We start from the raw sequence: 14,824 nt of genomic DNA, 5'->3' as shown, positions 1-14,824 counted from the left end.
CCACAGTGTGGGTTTTTCACTTCTTGGCAGCGTTTTCCAATCTTTCACTCCCATTCCCAGGGCAGGAGCCACTCCTGCAGGCTTCTGTCCCTTGGTCTCCTCGTGGCAGAGGCAGCATCTGCCCAGCCCTGTGGGACACAGGAAATTCCTTCCCTCCAGGTCTTGGCACCCACAGAGCAACCAGCACCCCTGTGCCAGTCCCCGGCTTGCAGACCCACATCCAGGGGATCCACGCAATATTTAGCCATTCTTCCCCCAGATTCCACTTTGAAGTCCTTCCCTGGGGGATCCACGTCCCTTTGTACCCCCCACTGCATGGCAAAAAGGGGCATTTGCCCCAGCAAGGTGTGAATAAAAACCATGGGAAAGTTTGGGTCTTCCCAGCTCAGGGTATGTCCTGAATCCTGCTCCTACAGCCTCCTGGTGGCACAGCCCAGCTCAGCCCACACAGTTTGTCACAGGAATTTGAATGTTTGGGGTGGCAGGATTGGAGGAGATCAGACACAAAACTGAGGTCTGGGAGAACCAGACCCTGCAGCTGACCCCCAGAGCAGGCACTGTCCCACCCCTCCTAGCTCCAGCCTTGGGCTCTGCCCACTTTCTGAGCCAACAGCAGCTCTGTCACCTTCAGAGAACAACTTTTACTTCTCTTTCCCAAACCCTTCTCTGCCCCCTTGGTGCTCCCTCCCCTTCCAAGGTATGGGGGGTATTTGCTCTCCTGCAGGTCTGGTGGCTTGTGGACAACTATTCTGTTTACTGCTGTTGTACAGCTGCCTCAGAGCTATCAATTGCCTTTGTTCAAAGGTTGCCTGCCCAGATGATTTTACAACGTGGCTACAATGATTTGCTCCATTTTGCACTTTAAACTGATGCCACGGTGATTTCTACCATGTCAGCGAGGGAGTAATGAAGCACTTGAGCCTATAAACACATGTTGTTCTTGTTTATGGTCATATTAATAGCACAATAAAATCATTGCTCACCCAAGCAGTTGCTTAAAAAAAAAAATTAGTTTGTTTCTTTTAGGTTTCTGCATGGAAAATGGAAAGTTGTGGTTTCATGTCTGCCGGACCCCCAGAGCCCCAGACTCTCTAATGGGGTATCATTTATGCTGGAGCACAGAACCATCATTTTTCCTGTGCTGCACACAGAAATGTTCAGCACAACTTGTGTGGCAGCTCAGCTGCTGCCTGAGCTCTGCCTAAGCTGCAAACACCACCCAGCTGGTGAGGGCTCTGGGTGTTCCTTGCCCAGGTGCTCCTTGGGGGGACACAGCCCCCAGGAGAAGCTGCACACCGGGTCTCTGGTTTGTGCACCAGGTCTCTGCTTTGGCTGCTTTGTGCCAGCTGGGGAACACCCCCACCATGGTCATGAGGGATGGGGGCATCAAACTTCCTCTCCTTGGTCCTGTGGTTGAAAAATCTGTGAAGCATTACTGGATCCAAGAGATTTCTCCTGGAAAGAAGGTGGAAGCCAGGCACAGCAGTGCTCTAGGGGATGAAGGGGTGTAGGGCTCTGTTGCTGGTTTTTATCTCTCTGGAAGTGATTGGTGATACACAGAGGTAAATTCAGTGTTCCTTCCCACTCCCAGCCCACTGTTTCACTGCTCCTCTCCAATGTTTTGGGGTTTTTTTGCCAAGTTGGTGTCGTGTGCCAGCCAGGAAAAAAACTCACGTTGCTTTCCAGGTCAATGTGCTGCAGTAATTAAATATCTAGGCTATTTACTTGTGCAGCAGCTAAAGCAGAGCTGAATATTCAATCTCACCATTGTATGCATAGAGGAAGAAAACAAACAACACCAGTCCTTTCATCACATCAGGTGGTCCTTCCTGGAGAAAGCTTTGTGGCCAGGGATTGGTAGGAGGTGGTGTCCCCAAGAATTTCTTCTGTTCAGCATCAAATTTACATAGAATACACTTAATGAGGAGCAATAACACCTTCTGCAAAGTGATTTTATTTCAAAGAAGTCCCTCCTCAAAGGGGAGCTCGTTGAGCAGCACATTCCAGAAAGGCTCTTGTTAAAGGGAGATTTTCCTCATCCAGCTGTCTTCTCTGAAATTCCATGTTCCAGTAAAACTTCTACCCAAGAGCACCATCACAGGTAACACGCCAGGGATGCAGCAGGTGCTAAGAAGAAGGATGGGGAGAAGTTTTGGGCAGTTTTTATGGTCAAACTTGGCAAAAAAGCATCTTCACCTGCACTTTTCTGATGCCCTGGGACTGCCCTGTACTTTGCCCTGTACTTGCAGGCTCCCCTTAACACCGTTAGGAAATGCATTAATATTGGAACTTCAAAAAGGATTCTCTAGCAAGTATTTTCACAGCAGTGTTAAATGTGGCCAACAGCAGAATTTGATCATTGTGCTGTTTGAAGATGTTGGAGGCTGAGCTGCTTCCAGGGCCAATTTCTCAGCTGGTGCAAGGTGATACTGCTCAGCAGCTCTTCCCTAGAAACAATTATCCTCAAAAAGGGGATGCCATCTGCATTTCCTGATGACCTAGAAGAAAACAGGAGGAAGTAGGAAAATTTTATCATCCAAGTAGAAGGTTCTGTCTTGGTTTGGGTGCAAAACCCTTTGTTTCATGCCTGGGACAGCTTTGGAAGCCCTTGTATTGGGGATGAGTGCAAATAAGCACACATGGGGGGACAGCTGGAGAGAAAACAGCAAAGTTAGATGCATCTTGTAATTTTTTTCCTCCCAACCAAGCAAATGGCTCTAAGCAAACACTGGTGGAAACTTCCAGCCCTTGCTCCAGGTTCACCTGTGCTCACATTTCCCTTTCCAAGGGAAGGGCTGACCCTTCTGTGGGACCACCTGAGAACTGTTGGGAGGAAAAGAGAAGTGGGCACAGACAGGACGTGGAGCAGGGCCCTTTGTCACTGTTATTGCAGTGTTGGTGTCATTCCTGCCATCTGTTCCCTCCTTGCTTGCAGTAAGGACAGCTCCAGCTCATTAAAAGAGTGGAAATGATGGGAATTTAGCCCCAGGAGTCCCCTGTGACACCTGACTGGGGGGTGCTGGAGCTACTTTTAGTGCTGTGGTCTCAGCCAGAGGGTTGGGACCCACTGCTGGAGCCCCCACCCCTCCTGCATGAGCAGGACTAAGGTGAGTGCCAAGGTGGAATGGGTGTTAATCATTTACCCCTGGAGGCTGTAACAGACTCTGTGAGTGTGTCTGTAGGGATCTGCAGAGGGAATGTTCTACAGGGAAGCTGCTGCTGCTCAAAGGGCACCAGAGAGTGCCTTTTGGGGAGGCAGTTGATTCAGATCCACCTTTGTTTGCTTTGTGGGAGCACCTTTCCTGTGCTGTGGGTGCTCTGTCACTGGCAGGGCCGTCACTGCCTGGGGGCTGCAGGGTGATTGCCACTCCTGAGCCTGACCTTGACATCTTTCCTCCCTGGCTGATAATGTCACAGCACCAAACAGGAGCAGGGCACTTACAGGGAAGCTGATAGCTACTGGTGAGTCAGGAATGATGGTGGTGTTTGAGCCTCACTCCAGGGGAATGGCTTAGGAAGCATTGTGAGCTGGCTTTTCTGCTGTGCTAAAGCATTTTTAACAAATTAGGTCATCACGGATATAATGTGTGTATATTTCTTATTAAATAATGCAGCTATAACCAGGAGCCAAGATTTGGGATTGAGTTGACACCCAGGTGTAGCTGAACATGTTGCCATCACCTTCCTTCAGGAGGAAAAAATTATAAATACAGGCTGTCATTCCTCCACCTCTACACTCATCCCAGCCAACAGCAACCCAGAACTTCCTGTCTTCAGTTGGGTTTCTTCAGTTCCTGCCCAAAACCAGGCTTTGCCCCTGGGGAAACCCTTCCTCTGTGCAGAGGTGCCAGATGGATCTTGGAGCTCCATGGGTGTCTGTAGAAAGCCCATGATAAAAACAGACAGTGGAGGGACGTGACACCATTCCTGGGTGTGTTTCTCTCTCGGCTCATTGCAGAGCTTGCTCCTAAATCCAACCCTACCTCCACAGGAAGGGGTCTGTGAGCAGGAGCCTGGTGTGCAAACCCTGTCCTGCGCCCTGCTCTCAGGGGGAATGCAGTGTCTGTGGGTCACAGGACAGTCCCAACACAGGAAAGATCCCTCACCTTCTCTGGAAGGAGGCTGAGGACCCAGCAGAGCTGTTCCAGAAGCATCTCTCCCAGAAGGAGAGTTGGTCCCATCAGTATTCCTGCAGCATGCTTTGCCACGTGCCCAGGACTGATTGACAGTGGCTTGAGCTTTCCTTTTAAATCATGCAGCTTTGCCTCATATTAACACCCGGCTAGAGAGGATTTAGCAGTTTAAAATATTAATAATGGGTAGCTCATTTCTGAGCAGACAGCTTTATCACAGTGCCCCTCCTCGGGTGGGCTGTGCTCGAGGTCACTGACTCTGACCTTGCCTCACCTCCTGACAGGAATGCAGGGCTGTGGCCTCGTGTTCCCCCTCTCCCTGCTCTGCCCTGGGCACTCCCATTTCAGGGACAGTGACACCTCTGATGATGGCACCAAACCTGGGCAGACAAGAGCCACACCTGCCCCATCACCTGGAGGTGGCCAAGCTGGGAGAGCAGGAGCGCCCTGGGCTGCTCGTGGGGGCTGGACCTGCCCTTGTTTCCTGCCCCTGGAAAGTTTAGACATACCTAAACCAAAGTGCAAACAGGACTTTTACAAAGCACTGCTTTACAGCATTTTGGGACAGCCAGGGCAGGCTGGAGGCACCACGAGCTGCCTTGAGGTGTTGGCACCTTCTCCTCAGGAGCCCCAGCTTTCAGAAGATCTCTGCTCACACTAAAAGTTTTCTTTGACTTTCTGAAGCCTACAGTTGCTCTGACATGTAGATACCTCTTCACTTTTCTTGGCTTGCTTTGCCTTTGTGGCTTGGTTGGTGCCACACCAATCATTTTGGCCACAGTGGTGTCAGTGAGGCTTGGAACACAACCACAAAATCAGACACATCTGGAGAAAGCTGAGCGAGCTCACTGGAGATGGAGTTGGTTTTGGTTTTGAAAGGCAGCCTGGATAAATGGCAACCAAACCCACTTCCACTTGCAAGAGGCAAAAGCCAAAAATAAAACCACAATAGCATCCACAATTTCTAAAATAGCTGGCTTCCACTCCTGTAATTAAATTTAGTTTTGATTTTTTCAAAGAGCAACTGGCTAAAGATCAGTCCCTAATTCATGGCAAATTGGTTTGGATAAAACAAAAATCTACTTACCTCTTAATCAGAAAACAAATCCAAACAAAACCAGAATCTGATCTGAGGTTTATAAGCTTTTTTAAACTAACTCAGTATTTAAGTGCTTCTGAACGTCTCACTGAAACCCAAAACTAGGAGTTAAAGAAAAAAAATGTCAGGGAGAAATCCCTGTGATGTCTCAATCTTGCTCAGAAGCAGGAAACTCCTCAGAAGGTTTCCTGGGAGACTGACATGCTTTTCATTATCACTGATGCCTTTTATTGAACTGCAGAAAACACAAGGCAAAGGTTTAGGTTATTTCTCCCTCCTGAGCCAGGCTGCCCAAATGTGGTAGCTCATTAAGCATGTTCTGCTCCTGCTGATTGCCAGGTCAGGTCTAGGCTTCAGTGTGGAGTGTATCCCTGGAGTGGAGCCTTATCTCAGGAGCTTCCTGAGTCTGCTGAATTGAATGAAAGTCTCACCAGGAAAAGTGGTTTGTTTTGCTTTTAGTTTGTTTTGTAAGAAAGCTGAGAATTTCCCTTCCCAGCCAAGGCTGAACTGACCATAGGGAAGCTCACAAATTTCTGCTTTGGATCGTCAGGCACTCCAGACTCCACAAGTGCTGAATTCCTTTTGAAAAAGTATAGCTGTGCATTTTCACTCCTCCACTGAAATTATCAATTCTGTTCTAATTTGGAAAGAGGCTGTGAATATGCTGCCTTGTTGATTTCCTTCCTTTCCCCAGAGAGATTTTTGGTCAAACAGAGGTAAAATATTTAAACTCTATCAGACTTTCAAGCTTGGCTCCCCATTTTTAACCCTGTAGTCATGAGGGCACTTTCTGGTGTCATCCTCATGTCAGAAGTCATCTGTCACATCCACATTTCGTCAGTGACTGGGAAGTCACGAGGCAAAGTGACCTGGAAAAGGTTCAGCAGGAGGTCAGGGGCAGAAATTGCCCTGCTTCCTTGGCTCTGGGTTTTGTTGTGGAATTGGGGTAAAAGCAACCCATGTAATAAAGTTTGGATTGTGTCTGAGAGGTGAAACCACTGCTGGGGGACAGTGGGTTTGTCCTGCTGAGGGACCTGAAGCCACAAACCCATCCTAGAGTGGAGCTGAGCTGCTGTTGAGGAGCCCTGGCCACCCCTGCCAGCACCCAGCTGTAATTCCCCAAGGACTGGCAAAACCTTCCTAAAAAAGATCATTTCAGTCTGAAAAGCAACAAAGCTTCTCCATTTCAGACCAAAAAGGGATTTTTTTGGGGGTGTGGGGGAATAACCTAAATTTGGAAAACACTTACCCAAGTTGCCTTAACTTAACAACAGCTTTTATTAGGTTGCACTTGTCCAATGAGATTAATGGACGTTTTCCTTTGAAACTCTGGGAGTCTTTCCTAGACACTGGGAATAAGTAGGTTCCTTCAAATGTTCTGCTTCCTACAGGATTTACTGGTGAAAGATTTAATACAATTCAGCACAAACATTTTAACCTTTCCATCTAAAATGCTGAATTCAACCGTTTCCTGAATGTGTATAATTTAAAGGCTGGTGTTTTCCTGTGTCATGCTCTCTGAAGCATTTTATGTCGCCTTGCTCCTATTGACTCTTTTAAGAAAACACTGCAGGAGTATACAGTCACTTTCAGATAACTCAGATTGTTTACTTTATGAATGAAGGAGGAAATTGAATACTCAAATAAAGTTATGCATCTAAGTGCCAGGAGCTAACTGCCCTCTTAAATTTGCTTGTCTCCTTGAAAGAGTCTTTAAACACAATTTATGACGTAAAGAGCCTTTCTGGAGCGCTGAGAGGGATCTCCACTGTCTCTGTTATAAATGGATGCTCTCAGCAGCTGCTGGAGTCTGGGCCAGGGACAAATGCTGGGCTTTGAGGAGCTCTTGTGCATCCCATGGATCTGGGTGGGGTGTGAATAAGCAGGGGGTGCTGTTTTGATGGAATCATCTGGTACAGACTGTGAAAATAAAGGAAAAGAAGGATTTCTAGCATCATCTACCCACAGTCACACTAAACTTTAATATTAGGTTTAGGTCTCACCACTGGGGGAGGTGGTGTGTGGCTGCCTGTGTGAGCAGTGCCATTTGTTGTCCTGTTTCTCCTGCCCCTGGTTTGGAACACCTTTAATCTGGTTTTTATTTAGGGATATAACTCAAACCAGTCCCAAGTTATCCTCGTCTCCATGGGGTCTTAGCACCCAAGGTAATTGTTTTTTCCTTCAAATAGCTGCCAAACGTGATTGAATTTGCACTGAGTTAAAAAATAAAGCAATTCCCCCGGGAATTAACCTTGCAGAATCCCCAGCCTGTTTCTCCACCCCTTTCCTTCAAGAGAATTTCTCTCAGGATTTCATTCCACGGCACTAATGAAGTGCTACAGTAATGGGAATATGACTGACATGTTAAATGTCCTTCCTTGAGCCAGAGTGATTAGAGAAAGATAAACATGAGCAGGCACATGTGGCCAGTTTGGCTCTGACAGCTACAGGCAGGGCTTTGGGGGAGTCTTGGGGGATGCCAGGGTGCCAGAGGGACTGAAGTGCAGCCCTCCCAGCAGATTTAATGCTTGTGAGCCATTATTTGGCACGGGGCTGTTCCAGGTTCACATCCAAGTACAATGCCTTGTTTTCAAAAAGAGGAAATATTCAGAGTCCCTTTGGGTCCTGTTGGCTGGGATTTGATGGCAGGATAAGGGAACAAGGTGAATTTCGTGGATCCCAGTTGGATGGGGGAGTTTGATGGCCTTAAGCTTTGTTCTTCTTAGCAAAGCCTTGACATGCTCAGAGCAGAGAGAGACCATGGAAAGCTGCCTCCTGATGTCCAACATCCTTACCCAGAAGCATGACCAGGGGCCAAACACTGCTTCACACAATAACCTTTGAGCCAAGGGCTGCCATCACTGTGCACAGAGTGCAGAGATTGCCCCTGAATGGATTATCCAGGTGCCAAAAAGGTGAGGTCCTTGAAACCTGGAGTAATTGAGAAATTCTAGAATAAAGGGCAGGAACCCAGCTGAGATTGTGGCTCACAGAGTGGGGGAAAGGGTGGGTTTGGTGGTTGGATTGATGGACAGAGACGCTGATTTGCATCCAACCTCCTCTTCAGCCCCTCTCCAGCATAGAGTTCTCCCCACTTCCCACACTCCTTCCTGGTGTAAATTTGTGAAGCTTTTGGGGCACGTAGGAGAGATCTGATTATTCCCATGGCTTGCACAAGGTCAGAGCACAAGGGCAGTGACTGGGAAGAAGGTGTCCCAGACCTTCCTCTCCCCTCCCAAAGTCACAAATCCCCACCTGACGGAGGTGCTGGGGGCTTAAGGCAGGTGACCCTGGCAGAGGTCACTCACAAGGTCCCACCTCTCCCCCAGCATGGGCTGCACCACCAGCAGGACCTCTATCACACACTAATATTGGATTATGTTCCTGAGACTCCACAATGTCACACTGATAAGGGCCAGGGTTTTTCCCTGTGCGAGCCTGTTCCATTTTAACACCTAGGTATGTCAAGTGAAGGGAATATTTTCCCTTCTGCATCAGACTCCAACTTTGCCGAGGTTGGTCACAGGAGAGGGTGTGCAAATGTCAGGGAGACATTTGTCTGGCAAGGAGAGCAGTTGTGGGGTGCAGGGTGCTGCAGAGCTGTGGGAAGGGAAGTGGCAGGGAATGGGATAATGTGGATCCAGACGTGGTGAGGATAAGTCTGATTTTCATGACTCATGCTGGCAGAGCTGCCTGGCTCTGTGTTTCAGAGGTTGCTGCAATGTTACAAAGCCAGTTAAATCATTAATAGTTACCAGTTTTCCCAAGCTTATCCAGGCAGTGTTTCTGGAGTGTCTGGTAGACGCCTTCACTCCTTATTTTCACAGGTTCTACTGAAAGCAGGAGCTTGGTGCAGCTTGTGAGGGTCTCTCACATCTCCATTGACACCATCCATCAGTGGCTTCAAAATGTGCTCCAAAGGCAGAGAGGGACCAAGAGCTGATGTTGGAAACACTGTACTGCACTGACTGAATGAGAAAGCACTTTTTGCAATCCTAGATAAAAATTCTCACCAGAAAGTGATGATGCAACAAAAATACCCTGGGGACTGAAAAACTTGATGCTGCTTCACTTTAGCACAGCCTGCTTGTACAGTCCACCCCCAGCCAGGTGATGTTTGAGGAAAGAGAGGTGGGAGTCATTTGAAGGAGGAAAATACAGTAGCAAAAAGCAAATATTCATTTGCAAACTCCGCTGTCTAGGGCTGCTCCCACGCAGGCAGTGTGATCACCTCCTCCCTCCCTCCCTCCAAAACCAAGGGTCCCTGGGGGAGAAGATAAAGTGGTTCTTGAGGAAGTGCACCAGTTTCCCTTGGGCTGGGCTCTAATTAATGAATTAAAATGCAGAAATGCATCACAGCTTGTGTTCCCTGGTGACTTCCTACTGAACAACCCCTGCAGAACCTCTGCCAGCTCCACGAGCATCCAAGTCAATATGTGCACCAAAATGTCAGAGGGGACAATAGCAACTAAAAATAGGCAAAGACAGGAATTTGCCTATAATATTTTTAACCTGGTAGGATGGCAAAGTTATATATATATATATCTAATACAGAAAAATGTGTTTTGTTGCTTCAATGAGGAAAACAAAGAGTGTGTCTGTGTGGTTGGGTTTAGCATCAGTTGAATTTCAAACGTGACAACATTTTCTGGCTCTGTACCTGTGTGCACTTCCCCTGGGGCTGGGGTGTGGTGTGTGGGGGAACTGGGGAGAAGCATGGACCACACCAGAAGGGCACTGAGTGTTAATGGGGGATTTTATCCCCTGGTCCTGTTTAGCCAAGTAGGGAGGCAGGGCTGGGATTGCAGAGACAGTTTGGAACTGTGCTGGTGCAAGTGCTGCTGCCTGGTCTCTGGGCAGTAAGGTGGCTCCTGACATCATCTTTAGCTCTCCAGTCCCTGCTGGAAATGTGCCATCCGTGCTGCTCCTTGGAGGCACAAGGAGACAGGAGCAAGCCAAGGCTGCTGCTCTGCCTGCTGACTCCAGGCTGGGACCCAGCAGTGCCTGTGCCCAGCTCACCACCAGCATCGCCAGGCTGGGAACCCCTGCCTGAAGAGCTGCTCGGTAAATGCTCAAAAGGGCAGTTTTCCTCACAGCAGAAAGAGATGAATAAACAGGAAATAAGGGGTTGAGCAACTGTTCTCTCTTTTATGTATGTCTAGGACAAACTATGACTTTTAGCAAAGAATGTCTTAATGATAAAGCATTCAGGATTCAGCACCGAATCAAAGAAAAGTTTCCCATTTAAATTAATGGGAACATGTTCAAATCTGTAATCTGCAGCTAGAACTCTGCTTTTTTTCCCCTGCAGATCCCTTTAATCCTTTAGCAATCGTGTATTTTCCAAAGAGGTTTTCTGTGTGTCCCGGGGGTATAAAATCACAGTGGGAAAGAAGTGCTGCTCATAACCTGTGAGCAACAACAATCTGCCTCCCACTCTGCTGGTAACACCCAGTGGATATTTGCCTCTCAGAGATTAGAGGAACAAAGCAAGAAGAGAGCAGCGTTCCATTATGGTGGAGCATATAATATTGTGATTATTACTCATGCCCTCTGTCTAATTAATCATTTGGTGTGTTATTTGAAGGCAAACAGGGCCTTTGCTTCATTATCGCTTGTGCATACACAGAACTGGAGTCACTTCAGTGCTGTCAGACTTGCTTAATCCCTGCCTGGGTTTTGTACATGTCTGGGTATCTGAATCATGTACATGGCAAATGATCTACTAATATGTTTGCTCCACCAGTTTGTTCATATGGAGCCAAATATATGAAAGCATTCAAACTCCGGAAAGTGCAGATATGGTCCTAATGGACTTGACAAAGGCACCTAATGTTAAAGGTTAGGAAAAAAGGGGTTGCTGATGAAATCCTTTTTTTTTTTTTTTTTTTGCCTTCTTTTCTTTTCAAGTATTTTGTTTGTGTTTCTTTTAGTATTTATATTTTATCTTGCTCGGTGTTTAACGGGGAGGTAGGAAAGGGGATCAAGAAAACTCTGAATTTTATGAAAACAGGTTTAGGGGGTGAAAGCATTGGTTTTATCTGAAGTAAAGGATGGTTGCTGATGATGGGTGCTCTGTTATTGTGCTCCTCCCAACAGAGGAGCCATCCCCAGTTACCAGAGCTACTGGGATGCTGCAGTGGTGGAATAAAACACAATGGCAAAGGTTATCCAGGTGCAGTTATCCTGCCTGCCCACCCTATTGGTGCAGTTGCTTCCGTACTGCCTCCCTGCAGGGTAGCACTCAGAAAATCTGGGCCATGAATTTTAAAATTTAAAGAATCTCTGTATCCTTTCTCCTCACTGCTCATTTGTACTAGAACAGAGCCTGCTTTGAAGCTCCGCACTTGGAAGACTTCACAATAAGACTGTAACATTTTGATTACAAGTGATATAAAATGCAGTTCACTTTATTTCCTAATTAATGACAGTACATAAGGCAACAGTAAACTCAATTGCTTCCAACAGCTTTTTATATTCACTTGGAGGCATTTACAGAAATATGACTCGTGTACCCAGCAAAATCTTCCCTTGACCAGATGTAGAAGGAAAGCAGTTTTATTGGCTCCATGATAATATCACTAAAGAGGAAACAAGCTATAAAAATAATAAAAAAACACAAGCCACACTGAATTTGAGAGTTGCTAAACTGAAAGATACAGAAACAAATACAGAGAAGATAATAAGGCCTTTTACTGATAGTGCTGTCCTGTGTAAATAACGCAGACACTGAATAAGTCCCTCTGCAGTGGGACTCGTTGGAAACACGTACATCAGCCCAGAGCAATTACTTTGATGGTTCCCCAGCTGCTTTTCACAATAAATGTTCTCAGACCCACCAAGGCTGCAGTCATTCAGCTCGCTGCACATCCTTGCAGACACACAGCCACGCTGAAAGCGGGGAGCTGCCAAGAATTCCCGCTCAGGAATCTTGGGCTCCTCGCTTTATAGAGCAGATTTTAGGAGCAGTGCTGGCCCAGGGGAGCTGATTAAACCATGCTGTTCAAACAGACAGGGAGTGAGGCACCCATTTCCATAAGGAAGGAGCATGGCCAAGGATTATATTGATCCACAGCTGTCCAGAACATAGATCTCGTCTGGGGTTTGCGTCTGAGGGGTGAGATGCTCCTGAACTGCAGTTAAATCCATGAGGATCTGGTCTTTCTAAACATCAAACCTGTTCACAAATTACGCTAATTGATAATAGAGATAATGGAGTTCTGCACACATTGGAACTCTCAGAACTCAGCAGTGGGTTTTCAGAGGAGAACCTTGCCTTGCAGAGGTACAGCACAAACACCCACACTGCAAACCATCTGTCTCCTGCTGCAAGAAGCCTAGAGAACTGTTTGGCTGAAAGTCAGCAATGAAAGCTACATTTCCTAAGGTAAATTTTCTTTTTTTTTTTTTTCCATTGGTTTTAAATGTTTTGCCTGGGGATGGTCCAATGTAGGAACAAAATAAATGAACATGGGAGACTACAGCCTTTGCAGCATGATAGAAGTGTAATGTAACAACGACCACAAGCTGAAGGCCAGTCAGAGTGAAAATACATACATTGAGGACACTTTTGTCTTTGTATTTGGTAGTTTGAAGGTAAGGAGGTGAGTAAATTATAAGAAACACTACAGAAAGCAGGAACACTAAAGCTGACTCTGAGGCATAAAATTTCATGGTTGCACGGGAAAAGGTGAGCAGTGAGAGTCAACAGTGAGCAAGACATCAAATAAATTTGTGTATCACTGTTCCTAAGTGACAATAAGCACTTTCTCTCCTCTTGCTGTCACAAGTTTTTCTTCTCTGTACAGGTTTTACAGAGGGCAAAGCCAGCCCAAAGTCTTTCTCTAGCAGAAGTGCAGTGGCTGAATGTCCAGCTTCTGAAGGAAATTCTTACTTTGTCATGACCATTCTACTGTGACAATGGAAAGAAGGACACTGCCTTTGCCAAGGCAGGAAAATGAGAACTGGGAAGAATGAAAATATATATGGAGAAAAAAAAGGGAATATAAAGAGACATCTAGGATTTCCTGCAATCCCTTTCCCTTGAGAGGGTGCAATCAGAATCAGAACAGGTATTTGCTCCAAAGAGTTAATCTTTATTAACTGCCCCAGAATGCCCTTCAGCTGGTGCACAGCCTGGTTCAAAGGTTTTCCAGAAAAACAACGTACCATAAACCAAAGGGCAACACTAATTGGAAGCAGTGTAATTCTGAAAACAGCAATACCTTTCTGTGGGTTAATAACCGGAAATTAAATTTCATGTATGCTAGCAAAGCCCATCATAAAGCACCAGGTGAATGAGTGGCACGGGCAATAAGGGCAAGGGTTTGGAGCCTGCACAGTCACATCCAGCAGCAACCCCTACTCCTTGGTCACAGCCAATATTCCCAAAGGATTGGTCCTCAGCCTTGAACCCCTGCCTGAAGGAAATGCTTGCACAACGGGGCTGCTCCCTGCAGCTCTGGTGCTGGAGGAAGGAGTGACATGAATTCAGCTGTCCCCAGAAGCTGCTCTGCTCCATGTGCAGTCAGGGCAGCAGCAGAGGGCTGCTGTCACTTGTCCCAGTCCAGTGCTGGTGCTGTGAAGGACCTTGCCATCTGCACTGCAGGCACAAGTGAAAGGCTTGTCTGAACAATTAATGGGGTTGCAACGTTCAGGCGTCATGCAATGGAGAGCAGGCATAGGCACATGCTGGGGTTGGGTTTGCTGCTGATGGCATTGCCTGAAACGGAAACTCAGCTAATATTTGGACTGCAGGGTGTGTGTCTCTTATAAGGAAATGGCTTAATCTGGAAAAGGAGGCAGAAACACAAGGTCAGATCCTCTCTCCTCTGCCCTCATTTCCTCTTCTGGCTGCGCTGGCTTCCCCAACACTGCAGAGGAGTCAAGAGATTGATGTCCCCAAGACCAGGCTGTCTCTCTTCCAGGATTCCTGCAGTGCAAGCCACCACCCCAAGCCAGGGCTGTGAGGGGTGGGTGCTGGACAGGGATGCCAGATCACCTTAAGTTCGGTGACATCTTGCAGATAGCACAGCTCTGAGGAGATGGATCCCATCCAGAAGTTGTCTTGACGTAATAAAGTTCTCTGCTGGTCAAGCCAGGCTGATCACAATTAGTTGGAGATACCCATGGACCATCATCATTCCTGGGGGTTCATTTGTGCAGAACCAGAGCTGTGGCATCAGGCAGGTGTTTGTGCCTCTGGTGGCAGTTCCTCCACCTGGGCAGTCCCTGCACATCTGTGCTTCTCAACACACAAGAGAAACATTTGCTGCTGTTTGATTTATTTCCAGCTCTTGGTGGTTAGGATGAAGGGTGGGAAAGCCTGAAAGCCAACATATACCTGGGCAAGACAGAAAGCTTTCCATGCACACCACGGCCTGCAGAAAAGGATGGTGACTATCCAGTGACCCCGAGGAGGGACAGTCCTTTGCAGCTCTGAACCACAAGCTCTGCTTGCCACAAGCTGCTGCTGCTGCTCAGGGTCTATTTTACTTTTCCCTGTCGCTGTGTTTGAGAGACTTTTTGTCTGAAGGCCTCTCTCCCACTGAACCCATCCATCACCAGTGCTGACAGAGGTTCCTGCTGCCCG

The sequence above is a fragment of the Fringilla coelebs genome, assembly GCF_963513975.1.
Source record: "Fringilla coelebs genome assembly, chromosome: 18".
NCBI lineage: Eukaryota > Metazoa > Chordata > Aves > Passeriformes > Fringillidae > Fringilla > Fringilla coelebs.
Note: the sequence above shows the minus strand (reverse complement) of the source record.